Source organism: Scomber scombrus, chromosome 10, assembly GCF_963691925.1.
Source record: "Scomber scombrus chromosome 10, fScoSco1.1, whole genome shotgun sequence".
NCBI lineage: Eukaryota > Metazoa > Chordata > Actinopteri > Scombriformes > Scombridae > Scomber > Scomber scombrus.
This window is the reverse complement of record NC_084979.1, coordinates 13,937,144-13,957,762: the sequence shown is the minus strand read 5'-3', so window position 1 is coordinate 13,957,762 and position 20,619 is coordinate 13,937,144.

The following is a 20,619-nucleotide window of genomic DNA, read 5'->3' as shown; positions in this document are numbered from 1 at the left end:
ACTAAATGGCCCCTTAAACAGTCAGCAGTTCAGTTTTTCTGGTAAGTACATTTTGTGTTAATGCTTGTAGGCCTGCTTTTCGCATTATCATTATCACAGAACCATACACTGTAAATGCACCGTGCTAACCAAGCTAGCAGCTAGCGCCAGGTAAGTACAACATTCTTTTCCAAATATAGTAAATCTTGGATTCAAAAATGAAAGATGATGACGTTCAAATCTAAGATGATGGTTCAAATGGCTAAACTCAAGACTTCAAAATTGCAGCCCACAAACCAATGGGTGATGTCACAGTCAGTGACTAAGATTTAGTCCATATTTTACATGGATGTAAAAACTCATTCGTGGATTCATGGATGTAATGAGTCGGACTCGGGGAGACTGGACAGCATGTTAGCCCCTATAGTATTTGGCTGCCCATGACTGGAGTTCAGGTGTTGAGGCTGAGGAGCCTGCTCCATGGGCTGTGTTGGGAGGGGACTGCTGATAAAAACAGACGTCCCACAGTTATTTAAAAGGGTAACTAAAATCAATTTTAGTCAGCTCAGACTGCTGACAAGATGTGACTTTCAACGCCTCATGGACTAAAACCTGGTTCATAGAGAATGCGAGTGAATGCAGCAGTCCGGGGAGATAATCCATGATAACCAGGACAGAGGAGGGGACAGGGAGTTGAAGGCAGAAGATTCCCATGGCAAAAGAGTGAAAGTGAAGTGAAGTGAAAATGCTTATGTGAAGACAGAGATGAGCTTTGCTTATCTGTTGGACGAAGTGAGTTTATGATCAGTGGCCACAAGTTACATCTGCTATGTAATCGGACTGTGTGTGTAATCCGATTACTTATCTACAATGATTTTTGGGAATACAGGATTAGTAATCATAATTTTGAAATAAAAATTGGAAGAAATTGCATCCTATAGCTTAAAGCTGAAATAGATTACATTAGCTTTAAAAGTATAAAAATTCTACCCCCAAAACCACTGAACAGAGAAGCTAATCGGAGGGCCAGAAAAATAACTCAGGCACTATTTTAATTGGGGACTTTATAACCAACCAAGTAAAAGTTGCAAAGACTGAGAATGTAACTATGGATGATCTGTCAAGAAACTGACTGGGCTGTTGCCAGCTATCCTCACTGCACGTCCAACTAATATTTTATTCACACCGGATTTTTCGACATTCTGCGAAAGAAAACTGTCTCTGAAATCCTGAAATTCTTTTTCTATTTTACTGGAAAAACTGAGTGACTACAAATTGCAAGCTATACTAATTCTTGGACCAATCCCAACCTGAAAGAAAGGAATCAAGTCTTTAAGCAGACTACTTGGCCTGATTACATAGCTGACATCGGCAGCTGTTAACGACTCACTGACATCTGAAATGTGACCCTGACAGCGTACTACTTTTTATAAGACGTCAAAAACCAAAAAGGTTGTAACCCACTGGTTTAATTGTTTAACAATATGTTGTATTTTAAAAGCCTGTTATATTATCCATTGTGTCAAATCTTAACCTGAAAAGTTACTAAAACTGTCAAATAAATGTAGCCTGGTGGAGTAAAAAGTACAGTACTTGAGAAAAAGTACTCACTTACTTTCCACCACTGATAGAAGTATTATAATTGACCTGGAAGATTATTTTTTAAATTAAAGGAAATACATATAAAATACTGTACTATTCACATATAAGTTTGCCTACATATTTGACAAATGTATGTTTTCACAACTTTTACTTTACCAGCTTTGGTGCCATATTTGTCAGAATGTTTTGGTGTCCAACCAACTTTATGTATCAATATTAATAACAAACCGAAAAAGGGAAATGTCTGCCTTTTGTTGTTTTCTCTGTCTTCCTCCTTGATAAAACTTTGAACATCTGTCTCATATTTTGGCCTTTGTACTGTTGTGTGCACGCAAAAAAAGAAAGTAGACAAACGTTTTTCTCCTCATATCCACAGAAGTTACAAGAGTATTTATTAATGAATGTGAAACTCTTCTGCACCCAGTTTACTGGATACAGGATCTTAAAAAAAAAAGTATCTATTTTTATTACTTACACAGTCACCATTTTTACCAGATTGCGTGTCGGTGCAGTTCACCATACAGGGACACCCAAATAATGTCTCCCTGTAGAAGAACTACAATGACATCCGTATTTATAGCATTTATATTATAATCCATATTCTATTACTATCTAATATATTTCTATACTTCAGTCTACTATGTCTGTTTGAGCATTTTCTGTAATACTATAAACTTTCCCTGAATATGTGTTATTGACTACGTTTTTGCAAACTCCCCCAGGCGGATAATTGAAAAATGGATGTGCATGTTCTTTAGATGTCAGCTCGGAGATGAGATGTCTGTTTCTCTCCACTAGATGGTGATATAGCCATACATGCTTGTTTTTGGTTTGTTGAAGCTTGTTGCTCTTGAAGCACTCCAGCTTGGTATATTGTAGACAGTAGGTGGTGCTAGTGATTTATCAGCCTAGAAAATATCCCATCAACAGCATAATTGGAGGTTCCAGCTATGAATAAGCAAAAAAAGCTTAAATACTTCAAATGTTCCTGTTAATTTGCCAGTTGGAGTTTGTTTTTATCGTCTCCTCCATCATGTGTGCTTCATATTTTACTGTCGGGGTACATTAACAAGTTAGAAAGTTGGATTGGACAAAATTCAAGCTTGTGCACAGCTGAAGGTTTTAACTGTGCTGAACTCTGACAGTTACAGCTCCCCCGCCCACATTATGAAGCCGAAACATGATTTGAATTGATGGAATTCAATTCAAGCTTAAAGCAATTCACTTCAGCCAATCCATTTCCCCACCCTGATCCTTTTCACTGAATGAAAGGTGTCTTTGAATTTAATCTTATCCAATGATGAAAGTAAAGAAATTGTGTTTTCACACACTAAAAATGGTTTCATAAGCAAACAAAGATCATACACCCATCTCAGAGCAAATTGTAACTGGCTTTCAGAGGTGAATTTCAATATGGCCACCCTACATATGGCTCTTCACCAAATCACAAAATATCACCACCATACCGAGGAGAGGATTATAGTAATTTCCTGAAAGATTGGACTGTAGGAGTATGTGTGTGTAGGGTGGAATGTCTCTGTGTTTGTTTGCATGTTTATGTGTGATGCGTGTTTGGGGGAAGGTGGTCATCATTGACATTATTATAATGAAGTATTCACCCTTTCACCTCTCCCAGAGTTTCTATGAGCATCACACCAAATCTGCACTGGTTTAAGAGGGAGGAGGGCAGATCTACATCACACAATGACAAGGCACCTGCAACCTAAAACATGCATCAGAAAGTAGGTGTTCTAGTTTTTTTATACTGTATGGATTTATTTATTTATTTTGGGAAGTTTCTGTGTGTTTATTTATTACCACATTTAATATGAGACACCAGCCCAATTGTCCAAATAAGATCATCAAAAAGAATACTTGCAGTGTTTTTGGCATTTGTACATTTTACAGTGTGTGCCACTTGGAGTTTTGCAAGAAACCTAACTGGATAATCCAGGCTTATTATCAGTTAGCCTGTATTAGTTGGTTATATAAAGCGTGCTTGCTATGATCCATGTGTGGTCACTTAAGTAATCACCAGTCTTTGAGAACATGTCTGATGCTGTGTTGGCTTAAATCAAGATTAACACTACGTTTTGCTTCAATAAATCTGAATTTAATAGCTCAATTTTGATTTTAGACATGAAAAATGCAAGTCACTTCCTCATCCTCCTGTATATATTTTTTCAGAATGTTTTCATATTTTATCTTCACTAGTTACTATGTTGTTTTGGAAGCAAGTTATTTTTAAAAATAGCATAATTTGATCTTGTGATCATTAATCAAGACTTAAGTATGAATATCAGCCTTCAACCAAAAATGCGTCCAAGCAAGTGTCATCCATTTACACACATCTAATATCATGTCTGAAAATACACAAAGTCGTGATAATCTAACAATTAAAAATGTGAGTATGCAGTGTGTTCACGCTGGAAAAGTGCTGAAATGAAGAATTCTCTAATCAATTAGTATGCACACTAAAACACCCTTGATTTTTGAATGTGCTGTTAGACACTGTTCTCCCAGAATGCAATGCACAAAGAAACTGGAGGAGCTACTCACAGCTGGACGAAATTAAAGTTAATAGTTGATGGTGATGAAATAGTTTCAAGAACACCTCAGAAAATAAACAACACTTCAGTTTAAAGTGAAACATTTAGCTTTCTATATGTTGGGTTTATCTGGCGGTGTCATTCGGAAGTCACCATTTCTTGCTAGTTTACAATAATGAAGTATAATGATTTTGTGTATGCTAACTGCAAAAAAAAAGAATAATATGTTGTTAATACTGTACACAATCAGTATGCAGTATGGAATTGGGACACAGATTGAGTCTACAGGCCCTAAAAATCACCTCATCTGCATATGAGCAGAGGGGTTTGAAATAACCAAATGCCTCTTACGTAGATTTGTCTTATCACTGCTCCTTCTATTCAGAGAGGTCTTGAGTGACTGGAGTTAATTTTGTGTAGCTAAACCTTTGGAAAGCTTGAGGCGGTCATTCATTGGTTGTCTGCGAGTTTGTGGAAATTGTGACTTTTAGTTTAGTTTTCAGTCCGAGGAAGTTTCCTGCTTTGGTGAGGACTAGTGCCGGGCTCTGCCCTCAGCTCTCCTGAGTGTCATTTTATTGCTTCTACTGAAGTATGACAACAGCCCACTGCATCTTTGCCCTTTTCTAACCAACCTTGTCCTTGAATTTCTTTAGACCTGAATGAGCTTGATGTGGAACTCTTCCTAGCCAAGAGTAGAACTAAATGATTGACCAACCATCAGTACCGTCAGAGCCCCGTGCTTACACTTATATAGCAGAAATGTTTAGGAAACAGTAATAACTACACAAACTTAGCACTTTCTGTTTGCGCTCCTATCTTTATAACAAATACTAAAATGCAGGCACAGTGTTTTATCATTATTGTGATGTATTATACATTGCTCTTGATGGGGCCCTGTGGTACCTTAAACTGCCGATAATAAGAGAAATGTTGCTTTCGGCCACCCAATATCTCAAATAACCCCTGTGGAATAATGTAGGCCCTGCAATAATATTGATCTTTTGTATGATATCTCTGTTATCGTTATGGACCACTGTTTTCTTTCACCTCAGGTGTAAGCTATTATTGTTTTGTTGGAGTTCCCCAATTAGCTGCACGGGGTTGAGGTTACGATGTCTGCTTCTATGTATGTGGGAGTTTTTGCTAACAAGCGTATTTGTTTTTGTTTTGCGTTTGTTTTCTGTGTATATTTGGCTATTTTTTATATATATCAGTATACGTATGCAGCCATATACTGTGGTGTGTGCTTGTGTGTGAACAAGTGCGTACTTGTGTGTTGCGGGTGATGTTGACTTCCTGAGGCTGATCACCACCCTCTTCCCAGAGTCTTGTTTTTGCCCATCTCTCCGCCTGTGTGGAAGTTGTGTGGGCACCCTCTGGATTGCCTCACTGCCGAAGCATGCCGGACCCTGTTATCCAGCTATCCATCTGTGTTATTGATTTTTTTCCCTCTTTGTAGAGTTTCATCTTTCCTTCACTTTTCTGTTGAGCGATGGAGAGGGAGGGAGTGAAAGAGAGAAAGGAGGGGCGAGCAAGGGGGCAGAGCAGAGATCTGAGAGCTGGTGGAAGAGGGGGGATAGAGGGATGGAGTGTTGGAGGAGCAGAGCAGCGGTGGGGCTTCTGTGGGTAGGGGTGTAAGAGGTTGGGGGGGGGGGTACTCAGCCTAGACTATGGATGAGCAGAGAGAAAGAGAGAGAGAGAGAGAGAGAGAGAGAGAGAGAGAGGCACTCTTGAAGTGTTGGAGCTTTTCTCTGTCTCTCTCTCTCTCTCTCTATTCGTTTCTCTGCGTCCTCATGGGAGCGCCCCCCTCCTCCTCCTCCTTTTCTCCTTCCTCCTCCATCCTGCTCTGAGGCGCCTCTGCTACACACGCTCCACTCACCACCCCCCTCCTCTTCCTCCTCCTCCTCTGCCTCTCGCTCCGTCCGCCTGCCTGCCGTCTCTCCCTCCCGGGGGGCCTGGGCAGTGCTGGCGGCGCAGCCGTGATTTGCAGGAGATTTGTCTAAGTGAGAAGCAATTAGTGCGCCTAAGCACCGCTAATGTATGCATGCTGAGGCTGCCGCCGCCCCTCCCGCTTGGTGGTGCCAGGGCCAGGCCAGGCCGGGGCACCTTTGGCATTTTTCTCCCTGTCTCCCCTTTTTTCTTTTCATCTCGAGCTGTCACTTTGCTCTCATTCCCCTTCTGATGACCCAGTCTTCTCTGATTCTGTTTGAGCTGAAGTTGTATGATTATATTTACCATTTGGCTTTATTGCAAGTATTCATATAAATGCAACTGTAAATTTCTCTCACTCTCGTTTGGAGTCTTCTCCAAATGTTCCAGGGTTCTGAACTTGTACCATCTAAACTTTGAGGTTTATGGAGGTGATCTCTGGCCCCTCTTCTCCTACACATGTTTCCATTATAGATTCGAAGGAGGCTTCAATGAGCCTGGAAATTTAAGTGAGTGATGGTGAGTGGTAGCATAATTTGGGTGCAGTAATCCATCCACACACTGGTATGTTCACTCAAATGAACACACACACACATCGCAAACACAACAAAGTGGAAAACTGGTGGGTGGCAGGATTCCCTTTGAAACCTGCAGTGTAAAAAGGCTTGTTTGAGAGCGTGCATGCATGAGGGACATTCTGCATGGTGCAACTCCCCAGCTACTTGAAGATGAACTTTGCCCTCTTCAACACGTTCACTCTCTCTTAGTCAGACAAAAACAAGATTAAGTCTGCTCATCTTTACGCAGCGCTGACTGCCTTCCAAGTGGGAGCCTACATGGACCGTGGGTGGTTTTGGAGGGAGGTGCTCGTTAATTAAAGATAGGCTAATTACTGGTGCTTCTTAGCCTGGCTTTTGCGGCGCTGATAAGAGGATAATCCTGGAGAGAAAGCCGGAGATCGAAGTGGTCCCCGGTAGACCGGGCCTCCTGCTCGACTGGGCCGGAAGAAAATGCTCTCCAACCCCCCGTCCTGTCGTTGCTTCTTTAAAGAGCAGGACTCTTAACCAGAGAGTATAGAATATTCAATCAGGCTGCACTTCAGCAGGAGGAAGCCTACATAAAAGGCTTAAAGACATCAACCATCACTTGTTAGGCTGGGGGTTTCTGAGACTCCTTTAAAGATATATCCACTGCTTTAGCTGGCCAAGAAAAAACATGAATGTATGTGATGAGGTAAGTTCCCTGTATAGAAATTATATTCTTACTTTTTCCCTCTGTGCGAAAGTCTTGAGTACAGCATGAGCTATAGATTTACCTCCCATTACTGTACAGTACTTTATCCATTGGAGCCTTCCTTCTTTGCAGAAACACATGCACACTCACACACACACATACATGCAGACATGTAAATAATCACATTTACAATCCAGACCACACTCGCATGACTGAAAGGTTGCATGACCCGACTATCATTCATGTGTCTCTAACCCATATTTTGTCATGGGGAGTTAGCCATTAGCACTTGCTGCGCTGTTTCCATATGCTGGGCCTCCACAGATCTATAATTCAGGGGTGGCAGATGTCCCCATGCATTATTCATGAGTGCCGTTCCATGCCGGGCTAGCAAGTGAGCCAGCGGCAGAACCGTCACAAGGTCCTTGCATATAGAGGGTCTCTTCTATGTTGACCTGTGAGTGCACCTTCCCTGTAACTCCTTCCTGCAAATGGGCCACAGTAAGCTTTACGAAGATTGAGTTTTCCTCAGATTGAGGGCATTGTAGGATTAAGGGGCCACATAGATACTGCAGTGATGGTCCTCTGTTTATTACCTTTAATTGTGATAGTCATGAAACACAACTGACTTTAGATTATTTTTTATAATCTAAAGTCAGTTTTAGTCACAGGGAGTTGTGCAAGTCTCTACAATGGTTGTGTAATGTCTTCTGTGGATCTGGAGGAGCTTTTTCAATTTGAGAATGAATTATGGGAAGTGAAGGATCTAGTTTTTGGAGCTCGTCCCATGCTAGAGACTAATGTCAGCATATGTTGGCCCTTGCTGCATTGATTTTTTTTTCTTGGTTTTTTTTTGTTGGAATTATTCCCAAATTTGCTGTCATTATAGGTTCATACCGCCCTACTACCCCTCAATTCACCAAAATAATAAAAAAGTATATTTTTCATTTACCTCTTTTGGTGTTCAGCCATGCAGATAGTTTTGTTTGTGCTTGCCCAGATTTTGAGGTATCTGTCTTTTAGATTTTAGCCACCATTTAATACAATAGATGTGAATTACATTTTGTTTGTTTTGCTCACAGCATTGAAAAACTGCAATTTTTCAGCAGTAATGTGTCTTTCCAGAACTAATGTCCCTGGCAATCCACCAAATACTCTGTCAGCAGTTTTTATAGAGGCTGTTTCCTCAGTAGAAAGTAGTTCCAGGGACAGCTGTTGACAGCAAGGTCCGTGAATTATAAAGAAATGAAGTAAAATTTTATTCACCTCCATTGTATTAGAATGGCTGCAGAGATCACAAAATGAAAATAAAAACAAAACTATCTGCCTGGCTGGACCCACCTAGAATTAAAGGTGCAGTGTGTAGGATTTAGGGGGATCTATTGGCATAAATGGAATATAATATTCGTAAGTATGTTTTAATTAGTGTATAATCACCTGAAAATAAGAACTGTTATGTTTTCGTTAGCTAAGAATGAGCCCTTTATCGACATAGGGAGCAGGTCCTCTTTCATGGAGCCTGCCATGTTGCACCGCCATGTTTCTACAGTAGCCCAGAAAGGACAAACCAAACACTGGCTCTAGACAGGGCCTTTCATGTGTTTTGTGGCCAACGTAGGTTCTCCTAAACACTTGGCAGGGAAGGGGGAGGGGTATTCAGTTGGTTTCAATCTGCAGCCTCACCGCTAGAAGCCACTAAATCCTACGCACTGGTCCTTTAAGTGAGAAAACACATTTCTTTGTTATTTGCGTTTTAAACTCCTCATCACGTTTTATTACACATTGGACATTGTAATGCAGTGTAGAATATTCATGGTGCTTTGGAGCAGAGAAAGAGGTCAGATTTTGCATGTGCGTGAAGCGTCTCCCTGTAAATCACACCTACATACCTGGAGGAGACAGCAGCGTTGTGTGCTGATACATTCAAAGAGTGGGAGATAAAACACACATACACACACACGCAGGCACCCAAGATCACAAGCCGCCGCCAGCGCCAAGCCTGGCCGGCGCTGAACCGGCAACTCGATACCTCCTCCGGAGCCCTGCGGAGGGGGAGAGTGGGTGTGGGAGAGAGGCTTCCATAAAGTCTGTCCCGCTGGTCGGCCGTAACCTGAGCTGCCTCCTAGCAGACAGCCGCGGTGCCTCACAGTCAAGCACGGAGAAGTTTGTGTGTGTGTGTGTGTGTGTGTGTGCGTGTGCATGCGCGTGCATTGAGTGCGAGTGAGACAGGACGGGTGACATGCTGCCACATGCTTGTTACCACACTTGGGATCAGGCCTATGTGCATGTGTAGATTACAAACACACACATACAGCAACAGAAAGACCTGCCCTTGACTTTCTGTCTTTCTCACAACTTTACACATGCATCCCCTGATTCCCTCTTAAATTCCTTTACACAACGTATTAATACATTGATTCTTTTTCACGCTGACCCTTCCTCTCCCTGAAATTGATACAGATGACGAGATGACGGGACCTTTGTCTCTGAGTTCCCAAGCTTTTCCCTCCTCCAGGCTTTAATCTTTACCCTCTGCGAGCCTCCAACGTGACCGTCATCCAAAACATCTTAGACGTCAGCGAGCAGAAAACTGCCGTCAGCTGCCATATTGCTTACTGCTGCTGCCAGGGTGCTGCCCTTTACGGATGTGAGCGCAGTGTGTGCGGTTTGGGAGCGGGGTTGGGGGGAGGAGAAGCGCGGCGGAGGGGGTGGTGGTGGGATTGGGGGGGGGGGGGGGGGGGGGTGTGTGATCGTGCTTGTCTCTGTGCTGGCAGAGGGACAGGAGCCCCTTGTGTGGTTGCAGTGGGTGAGGAGGTTAACTGAGCCACAGCAGAGCCAAGATGCTGCCTGGGATATTGACAGGTTGGAACCTGAGGGCTCCTGCAGGATAGGAACACACTGCCAGAGGCTTGGTTACCACCACCGCCTGCCTGCCTCGGAGGGAGGGAGGAGTATAAGAGGGATGAAGGGAGGAGTAGGAGGGAAATTGGAAAGAGTGGGAGATGGCAAGAATCTGAGATTTTTTCCTCAAAAATGTCTAGAAAAAGAAGATCATCGGAAGTCAGATGTATTTATACAGCGGCAAATCACAACAGGAGTTATCTCATGACACTTTTCATATAGAGCAGGTCTAGACTGTTATTTCACAGAGATCCAACATTCCCCCATGAGCAAACACATGGTGACAACGCCATGGAACAATTCCCCTTTAACAGGAAGAAAACCTTAAGCAGAACTGGCTGTAGGTGGGCGGCCATCTGCCTTGACTGGTTGAGTTGAAAAAGAAAAAAGGAGAGAGAGAATAAAGCACACTGAATTGAAAAAAAAGAATAGTAATAGTAAATTGATAAAGCATATAAAAACTTGGCAAGATTTGGTGATTTGATTGTAATCAATATCACAATATTAATATTATTCTTAAAATGAAAGATCTTTATTATATTATGCAAAATTGGATGTTTAAAATCTAATTGATGATTTATTGATAAGGTAAGTTGTTTTTAATGACAGTGTTTTGAATCATGATTTCTTTTTACTAGGTAGTACTGTGAAACAGTAACACAGCATGATGTTGAATTATCACCCAGCTCCACCATCTTTGCGGAGCTCCACTTGGCTGCTTTCGCTCAGCAAGGAGCCAAGTATATGGTCTGTGTGGTTCAGGGTCATTTGCCATGGTAACGGCGGACCAGGTCAGGAGGTGATTGGCTTAGCTGAGGAGGGTGCTGGCGGCTGTTTGTTGATTCTCTCATAGGGGTGACCTCCCCCTGACCTCCACACAAATCAATACTGCCTCCCTAAACTTTCATTTGTCCCTGTTTGCTCGTGCTCACCCCTGATTGGGAGCAGTTAAAGTGGGGCTTTTCAAGTCTGAAAACATATATTTAGCCAAATTGAATTTAGATAGAGAGGTGTTTGTGCACTATTTGAGAGAAATATAAAGGATAGTGTTATTGGTTTACATTTTTAAACATGTCTGTTTTAAAACTCTAAGAAGAGACTGAATTGTATAGATTTACCTCATGTCAATATTTCAGGTCTGCAGCCTACACCGAGTAAATTTAGAGGTGAACCAGGGTGGCCTTTGTATCGAAGTACGTGAATACGGGGTTAGTAAATTTCCAGTCACAGTATGATTTCAGAGAAGACTCTTTGTTCTGTGTTTATAGAGAACCTGTGTGGTGTAGGGAGTCCCTCCAACGCAGGAAAGCCTTTGAGAAGCTTCTTCCTGTCTCTTCACCTCCTCTTCGTTGCACTTTTGTTTCTTTCTCTTCTCTCACCCCCTCGTTCTCACTTTCACTACCCGTAATCCCCGGTGTGGCCTACTGGTTACTGTGTTCCTCTGCAGAGCAGCAGGGCTGTGTGGGTTCATGTTTTTTTTTTTTTTTTTTCATCGCTACCTCTATACACAATATTTCTCCATTCTGGGGTCACCCTTTTCCACTCCCCCACACAGGGAATCACCTCACTGAAAAGCATTGTGGTTGATTTAGTGGGTAGTTGCACTGAAACATTACAGTGTGAGTGACATGACATGCAGCGCTGTTACTTCCCAAAACTGACGGGTCAAAATACAGTGTATACCTCAGAGTATCCTTATTACTGAGTATCAGACTCAAGATTCAGTTCTTTATTGTCATATCAACATAGTTGGCAGGATTTTGCCTCAGTGCAGCTCAGGTATGAAATGTAAACAGCAGGAGACATTTGCTGCACAAAACATTACATGACTGTCATAGTTCAATAAATTCTCACATTAGATTTTATGTCTTATGATAAGCACAATGTTCTGTATGCTATAATAGATGACAACACTGTTACATTATTATAATATTGTCTGTCCAAAAATGGTATGTAACAATATTTTGGCAAAAGCTGGCCAGCTTTGGGGTTATTGTTATTAGTTTATACCACTAAAAATGCCTGCTTGAGCCTTCACAATTTTTCATACAGTGAAGGTCTGAGATAAAAAATGACAATACAAATGCACAGACACATCCTGGAAAAACAGATTTCATTGTTACTTGTATCCACAGGTTCAAATCTTGTTTTGGAGTATTGTCTCTTTATATGCATATCTCTTTATAGCAACATATTGCCTCTTAAGAAATCAAAAAATCCAAACAAGAGTCTAGCACATGATTAAAACCATATTTTTAAGTCTCAAAACATCACCTTTTAATCAAAATATTGCAATAAAACCCAACAAAATAGACCTTAGAAATAGAAAATACAACCAAAAAGTTTGTCAGTCTGATCTCCTCAGGCAAGGTATTCCAGAGTAATTACAAAACTACCATGACACCTATTCACTTCCAACTATAAGTGGTGTTTGTTTGTACCGAACACTTCTAAAACAGTGCTTTCCAAAACATTAAAAATACAAGACTTAAGTCATTATAAATGCACAGTAAAATGTAGGAGCAATAAGAGCAGATAAAGATAATAAAACATTCTTATTTTATCACAAAAGAACAGAACATAAAAAACAATGCCAAAAATGCCTTGGCTTAAAAGGTCATTATCAGACTTTTAGACTGATTGTCTTCAGTTCAGCACTGAATATTCATGATAGTATCTGGTTAGAAACAAATACTGAAAACAGACTGCTATAGTAAACAATAGCACCTGACATGCATCAGGACCCATGTATCTAAAAAATGAACATTTCAATTTTGGCACCACTGGCCTATAATAGTGATGTTATTAAACATTTTCACTTCAGACATTTTTAACATGTCATAGCAGGAAAAGCACAGGTGTAATTATTAACATTAATAATGTCTGTAGTCCGTTTATGTGACCCAGTTTCTGGGTCCTGGTATTACGCATGTTAGCTCTCTAGAATAGCTTATTGGGACTCTTCATGTTATTATTTGCACCTGTGTTTTTCCTGTCATGATAAATCTGCAGTGAGCAAGGTTCATGTAAACTAAAAACTGATCTACTAGTCTACAAAGAAAAGGTGCTACTTCTTAGTCACATCAATTTTTTGAGTAATTTTCATCTTGTCAGTCCACTTCACTTGTTTGGCTTTCACTTTCCTTGCACAGTTACGTTCCTGTGAATGATTCATCTTTTGTCTTTCCTGCCGTTCTGCGCAGTAAAATAAATTGTAATAGGCTCATTTTCTGTTTTATTAATTGATGATGGTGTGAAAACGGACATTTATTAAGAAATGTCACAGATTATTAGTGTAACTTGGGTTATAATGTCTCTAGCCTCACAGCTTGTTCTTTAAGGTCTGTAACACACAGTCTGAAATTTTGAAAACCTTTCTTAACAACACTAAACTATATTACAATATGAATAAATATCAGCACACAGTCTCAACCTCCTCTAGTCTATTTCAACACACAGAAGACGTGGTTGATTCTGCATTTGGGTGTGTGCGTGTGTAAGTTATAGTATATTATCTCCAGAGTGTTTGGCTGTCGTGGCGTTCGGAGGGCTGCGTCGTGGCCGTAGCTGCGTGGAGCAGCAGCACAGGAAACGCGTCAAAGCGCTCAGAGCTAACTGGAACCAGATGTCTGAGGCTACCGGCCGGGGGATTCTCACCGTGGAACAAGAGTGTCAGCGGGGGAAGCGAACTTCCCCCTGACTGTTTTGCTGTCTCTCTCTCTCTCTGTATCTCTGAATCTTTTATCTTTGGGTTGTTTCCTTCTCTCTCTCTCACTGTCAAAACTACCTGATGTATCAGTTGTTTGGGGTTAAGGCAGCTGAAAGACAGTGAAACAAGTGATGAATAAAATAGCAACGAGAAAGAGGATATCCTTTTCTTTTCTTTTTTTTACATCCTGCATAATCGTATGTGAAAACCAAATATAGGAAAAATGATTTAAAGATATTTGAAACAATTATGTGCACCATTCAGAAAGTAAAAACATGCTTTCATTTTTTAAAAGTCGGTGTATGCTGCACTTACTGGTTTACTTTGAATAGAGGATAACGGCTAATCTCATTCAACTTTACTGATATAACGGCGTACTCTACCATCTCTTTTTCTACTACCCCATCTCTCTGAAGCCCTCCATAGTGGGAGATGAAGTTGGCCTGCTTTCTATGCCTGTGAGCATTGCCTGCCCTCCTCCGCTTCACTGCCCCCTGACTTTCTCTCGCATATACAGTACAGAAACGCACACACATACACGTGCACATCCAAGTACACGTGCGCACACACTCAGACATTCACTTTATTCACTCATGCACAGCAATCATACATGGCACGTGCACACACGACGACCCATGCACCTCTGACGCTGTATGTGCATGACTCCAGCTGAGCCTTCAGTCGACCCAGGGCTGCTGAAGCCTTGCCTCAGTCTTACCCCAGTCTCTTTGCTATTGGCAGATCCCCTAACACAGGCCGCTGGGCTACAGCAACAACAACACGCCCTCCTGCAAAGACAAGTGTTCTGTTATATCAAATTATAGAAAAATTGGCAAACAACGACGACTTGCATTGCACAGGACAACGACTACAGAGGATCATACATATTGACCAGAGTTAAGGGGAGATTGTGTGTGTAAATGCATGTCTATTAGTGGCAGTAAGATAAGAAAAATTCCATCAGTGTTTGGTCGGAGCCATTTTCTTTTTCTTAGCTTCTTCGAGGTGAATCGGCAAAGCCTGAAGGTCCTGGACAGCTGTGGGTGAGAGCGGCTTTCAGCAGGCTGTTAGTCTTATCATCTCACACACACTAACACACTAACACACACACACACAAACACACACACACACTGTCCCCTCTGACCCTGGCCATTTCCTGCCCCTGGCTGATCTATTGGCTGATGCCTGCCCTGTGACTGTAGAGAAAGCGAGAGAAAGAGTAGGGGAAGGAAAAGTGTGTGTGTGTGTGTGTGTGTGTGTGTGTGTGTGTGTGTGTGTGTGCTTGCTTGTGGCCTGTCCCAGCGAATCGATATCCGTCTCGTATCCGTGAGCTGTGCCTGACCCCTGGCCGACCTTGCTCAGCATTGGCGGCTGGGGTTCTTTTTTTTGTTGGGGTTTAAAACGTGAGAGGCACATCGAGTTTTACCCCTCACTAATAGAGGTCTGGGGCCACGGAAAAGTGTGAAAAGTCCTGCCTTAAATGTGCCAGTCTGAGCAGGCAGCAACAATGAATCTGAGAAATGGTGAAATAACAGGAAATACTTGCTATAGTTGGTGGTGATTTTTACAGTAAAGTTCAAAGTATCACCCCAGAGACTAGACCGATATGAGTATAAACTGCAACAGTGAATATCAGTAACGAATCTCAATGGAGACGTTGCGGGTTTAAAGCTCGCATTAGAATCATCCTTACCTCCATGTTGTGGTTTCAGGGAAGAAGAAAAAAAGTAGAATAAACAGAAAAAAAAGTTCACCTCAGTTTTCACTTTAAATTTTATATGGATGACCCTGTTGTGCTCAAGGCTGAGATACTAAAAGCCTCTCAGATTGTGTGTGTGTGTGTGTGTGTGTGTGTGTGTGCGTGCGTACATGTGCCTGCGCCTGTATGTGTGAGAACGACACAGAACTTGCCTTGACGTAAGTTTGCTAGTTGGACTCAGCCTTGCGTGTTGTTGGTGTGTGCTGATAGAGGCTCCAGCTCCCGGGCTGAGTGGGGCTGCGGGTGCTAGCCGCCGCCGGCACTAATTGAACCCTGCCGCTAAGGTAAGGGGGGGGAGGAGGAGGCTGTCAGCGAGGGAGAGAAAAGAAAAAAAGAGAGGGAAGAAAAAAATAGCGTGGTGAGGGCGAAGTGCCCCTGGGGGGTTGGGTCCCTGCCTGCCTGCCTGCCTGCTTGCCTGCCTGCCTTTCGTTCTCTAGCTCCTTCCCCCCTCCCCGTCTAAATAGCCGTGCCGGCGCTCCAGGGCTTCCTGTGCCTTATCTGCTGATAATTGGGCACTGGAGCTCCACAGCTCGCTTATGAAATATAGATTCCTGACGGAGGGGAAGGATGGGGGGGAAGGAGGTAAGGTTGTGGAGGGAGTGTGCAGGCAGAGAAAAGCCCCTGGTCGTATCAGCGAGCGTGGAGCCTTGTGGGCTCCGTGGAGTTGCTCTGGCTCGTTTAGCAAACACAGCCCCAATAGTTAGGGCGAAGGTCTCTGTGCCAAGCAGCCTACACTGTCACAGACAATTAAAAAACAATGCTTTGTTTCTATTGTTCGTTGCACCCGCTGGGTTCAAAGAGCTATAAATTGCGGGGGTGAAAGCTTGTTGTGTAGTTTGTCACAGAGCATGTGAAATCTTCCAAGCAATTTTAAACACGTAGCTGAGAATTTCCCCATATGTAACGCAGTGCTCCATACTTTACACTCCCTGCTCACAGTGTGTTACTCGATGTGTTTTTATATGCGCAATACGTGAATTGGTGCGAATGACCAGCCTGAGTGGCTATGGTGTCATTTATGGTTGTCCTGATGAGGGTAAATTGTGAATCTCAGTATTCCTCCGTGTATGAATGGAGGTGGATGTTATTTTCCTGCAGCAAGGTTGGGATGCTAGCTGCAGTCTCATGGGGGAAAGTTATTGGATCACAACATGGAGACCAAATCCCAGAGAGAGAACAGTGGAACCACTGCTGGGTGCTCAACACAACATGGTTCCCTCTTATACAAGGCTACTTTTCCTTTATAGCTTTGAGCAATGTTGTTTATTCAGAGTTTCATTTCATAATTGTACTCTAATCTATTTAAGAAATATTTTCTTACAAATGTATTATTTCCATAAAAATGAACTATTTTATAAAAAAAACATCCCTTAATGTGCTTAGCTTTCATGCCTCAAGTTAATGGGAGTGGGTATCTCTCCATCTTGTTTTGGATTGAAGCTCAGCAGTTGAAACTGGACTTGAAACTCCCTTGAATACAGGACAGTTTTGGCAAAACAGCTTTAAGCAGATTAGCATTGCTACATTTACTTTAATCAGTTGAGAGGATATTAGATCCAACAGCACACAATGCATTGAATTGAAACCTTTATCTCTCGTGTCTTTTCTTCAGACCCATCATACCTGTCTATGCTTACATTCAGTTCAAATACACACACACACACACAGACAGGTCTGTGCATGTCCCAATTAGCTAGTGAGCGGTTGGGTTAATGAATGGGGAGCTACCTACTTGACTGTGGGAGGTGGACTGGGGGTTGATGTAGAAAAAAAGAAAAAGAAAAGAAAAACAGGCTGGAAGGCAGACTCCTCCACATTGAATGCATGAGCTTCAGCAGCTCTGTGGTCTTACAATACAGTCAGCTACATAGAGGCTGTATCAACCAGCACATGAAGTTTTCACTCAAAGGGTAGCGTTGCACACCTTTTGCTTGTAGGCAGTTAGAAGAAAAACCAAAAGAGCTGTGTGAAAGGCAGTCTCAGGAATGATTCCTCTCTCTAGCCTTACCTCTATGTGTTTCACATTATTTTTTAAAACTATTCAGCCTCACATCTAAATTGTGGCGAAAAGTCGGAGAACTTTACACCCTGAGTAACCGATCATCATCATGTTGACCAAAATTAACACAGGACCAAACAAAATATCTCACCTGTTATATGTTCTAACCACCTTTATTTACTGGACACAAATACTAGTGTTGGGTTATGTATTAATATTTGCACGGACTGTGCCCCCCCCTCCCGTTTCATTTCCTTCAGACCACCGGGACCCCTATTGGTCAATAGCAATTGCAATTCCCAGCACTATAGACCAGACAAATTCATTTCAATTACAATTAGCATGGAGGCCCAGTGGCTGATTTATGGCCTTGTTTTCCTTCCCGTACGTTCTTCCACACATTAATCACCCCCACGCCGGCCCGTGTGATCCTCACTTCATCTACCTGCCAAGGCAGCTGCCCTGCTGCGCATTCCTGGATCTCTTCCCCTCCTCCCCTCCCCTAACTCCTGTCCTCCTTCCCTCTGACCGCAGGGAACAGTGGGTGTCCTTAACTCGCACCTGACACATACCAGAGAGCAGGGCTGCATTTAACTCAGTGCCAGGGCGTTGGATTGGCACTCATTTATCATGAGTAATGAGCAGATGTTTGGGTAAAATGTACGAAAAGTTCTGTTTTTGTTTTTGTTTTTTAAATCAAAATGAGCCCATTACAATATGATTAGATTTTCTTGAATTTGATCCTGAGTAATGCAGATCTTACAAAATAAAGTGTTTCCAGTTTTAAAAACACACATACAGGGTGCACACCTACATAAATACTTAAATCAAATCCTGTGATATCACCTGACTTATGCTCATGGTGAATAACTACAGGAGGGACCTGCCCATTGCATATTTATGTCCTTCGGTCATGTGCTGCAGCCCAGAAAGCAGGTTTGGAAGTTCACCGTCTTAAAATTACGTTACAACCGACGAACACTCTCATCCTTCGCTTCACATTTGGTTACCATCAGGCTGGGATTAACAAGCCTATTTTGGATAGTCTGGAAACTGTTTGGGACAGAGTAGTGTCTCGCCACTCCTCCTCCTGTGCTATGTCGGAGGCTGAGTCATCCGGGGCCAGACGTTTCCACTGGGACAATGTACCAATCCCTGGTGGCCACACTCAGGCTTGTTTATACGGCCCCATCCACGGCCCCGTGGATCTGGCAGCAGCTCTCTGCCTTCCAACCTCTGTCCCCTTCCGTGCTCCTTCACCCTTTGACGTTCCACCTCAAAGGCCTGGCGTGTGTTTGTGTGGGTTGGGTGAGGGGGAAGTAGTGACCAAGGCAGTGGTGCCTCCATGGAAAGCCAGTAGCTTCAGCGGGCCAATAAAAACAGAAGGCAGTGCGCTGCTCTGGGCAGACTAAACATCTGTTCGGACAACATCCTGACTGGAGCTTCTCTGATGGGTGGGTGGTGTGCAAGCATGTGCATCTACACGTACGTATCTTTGTATAAAAAACGGCTCTCACCTTTTCCACCAAAGTGGAAGGAAGTCAAAATTGTCTGGATACAAGCTAGATTTGACTCTTTGTTATTTTTTATTAAAAATAAGTCCTTTGTGCTTAATTATACAATAGCAGAAAAGTTTATAACTGATTTAATCATTATTAATACTTTATAGCTCAGTAATAACTAATTATAAAGCATAAGTATATGAAGATTGTTTGGTTGTGAGTATGTTCTACCAGTGTAGCTTGCTTTTTTGTTTTGGACCTCTGACTTCTAACCTTCTGGAAGAGGGTTGCAGACCATCAAGGCCAAAAACCATTTATGAATGATCTACTCACATTTATTAACCGCAAGCTTGACTGCTTAGTGTAAAATGAAAAATTAACTTGACTAACGAAGATCTTCTTTTTAAATAATAAGTCATTAATAAATGATTGTTGGCCCAGATGCTCTGCAGCTTCTATTTGAGACACATTAAGAGAACATTTATAACAAGAGCTGTAAAAACATATTGTGATATGACATTTAAAATTTGAATAAATGGGACCAAAATGGCACCACATGCCTCATTGAGCAGCAGAATTTGCCATAGTTTCATTGGATAAAACTCCCTCCTTTTGAATGTGAAGTGAATGTTGGACTTGTTCTGATAGCTGAAATGGTTTTGCAGTTTATTTCTTTTGGTCACAACAAGCAATCAATGGAGATGTCTCCTGACTGACAGTTTGCTGTGACATCAAGCACAGACTGCAGTGTGACAGCTCAGAAAGACTGATCTCTAAACTCCCAACTTCATATATTTCCCTCCAGACCCAATGCTTTACACTGTTTTTTGTAAATTTCACTTAGATTGAAACTTTTTATAAATGTTTTTCGACTTGTTGCTTCAATTTGTATAATGTAACAGCAGCATTTTGCACATATTCTATGGACATTTGGGTTGGTGGCCTAAGGTGAAAACATTTGCTCTTTATCTTATTATATTATATCTTTTTATATTCTTAGATTAGAGTCCTCGATGTCAGACCTACAGTATATTTGAACACACCAGCAGTAGAATAATTTTTATAACCCAAGAACTGTTCCAGATAGGTTTACTCATGTTCAGAGATTCATGTGCTTTTGACACCATAGAGCTCTGGAGGCCGAGAGCTGTAGTTGTGATAGATGTCAAAGAAAGGCCTCATGACAGAAAATGTAGATTATTTTTATTGAACATAGATGTAAATAGATAATATGAATAAATAGCATATCAGAAAACAAAACATAGAACATAATATTCTGTGGTGTTCCCTTTCGCTCACCACTCATTCCAGTCAGCTGTTCAAAGTGGAGAAATTGCTTGTGTTTTTTTGTTAGTTGCGATTATAATGTACAATGTAAAATTTCAGCAGTAGTGTTATCATCATTTAGCAGCTCTGCTGCACCGCTGATGAAAGCTTAGCAGACACATTGATGTAGA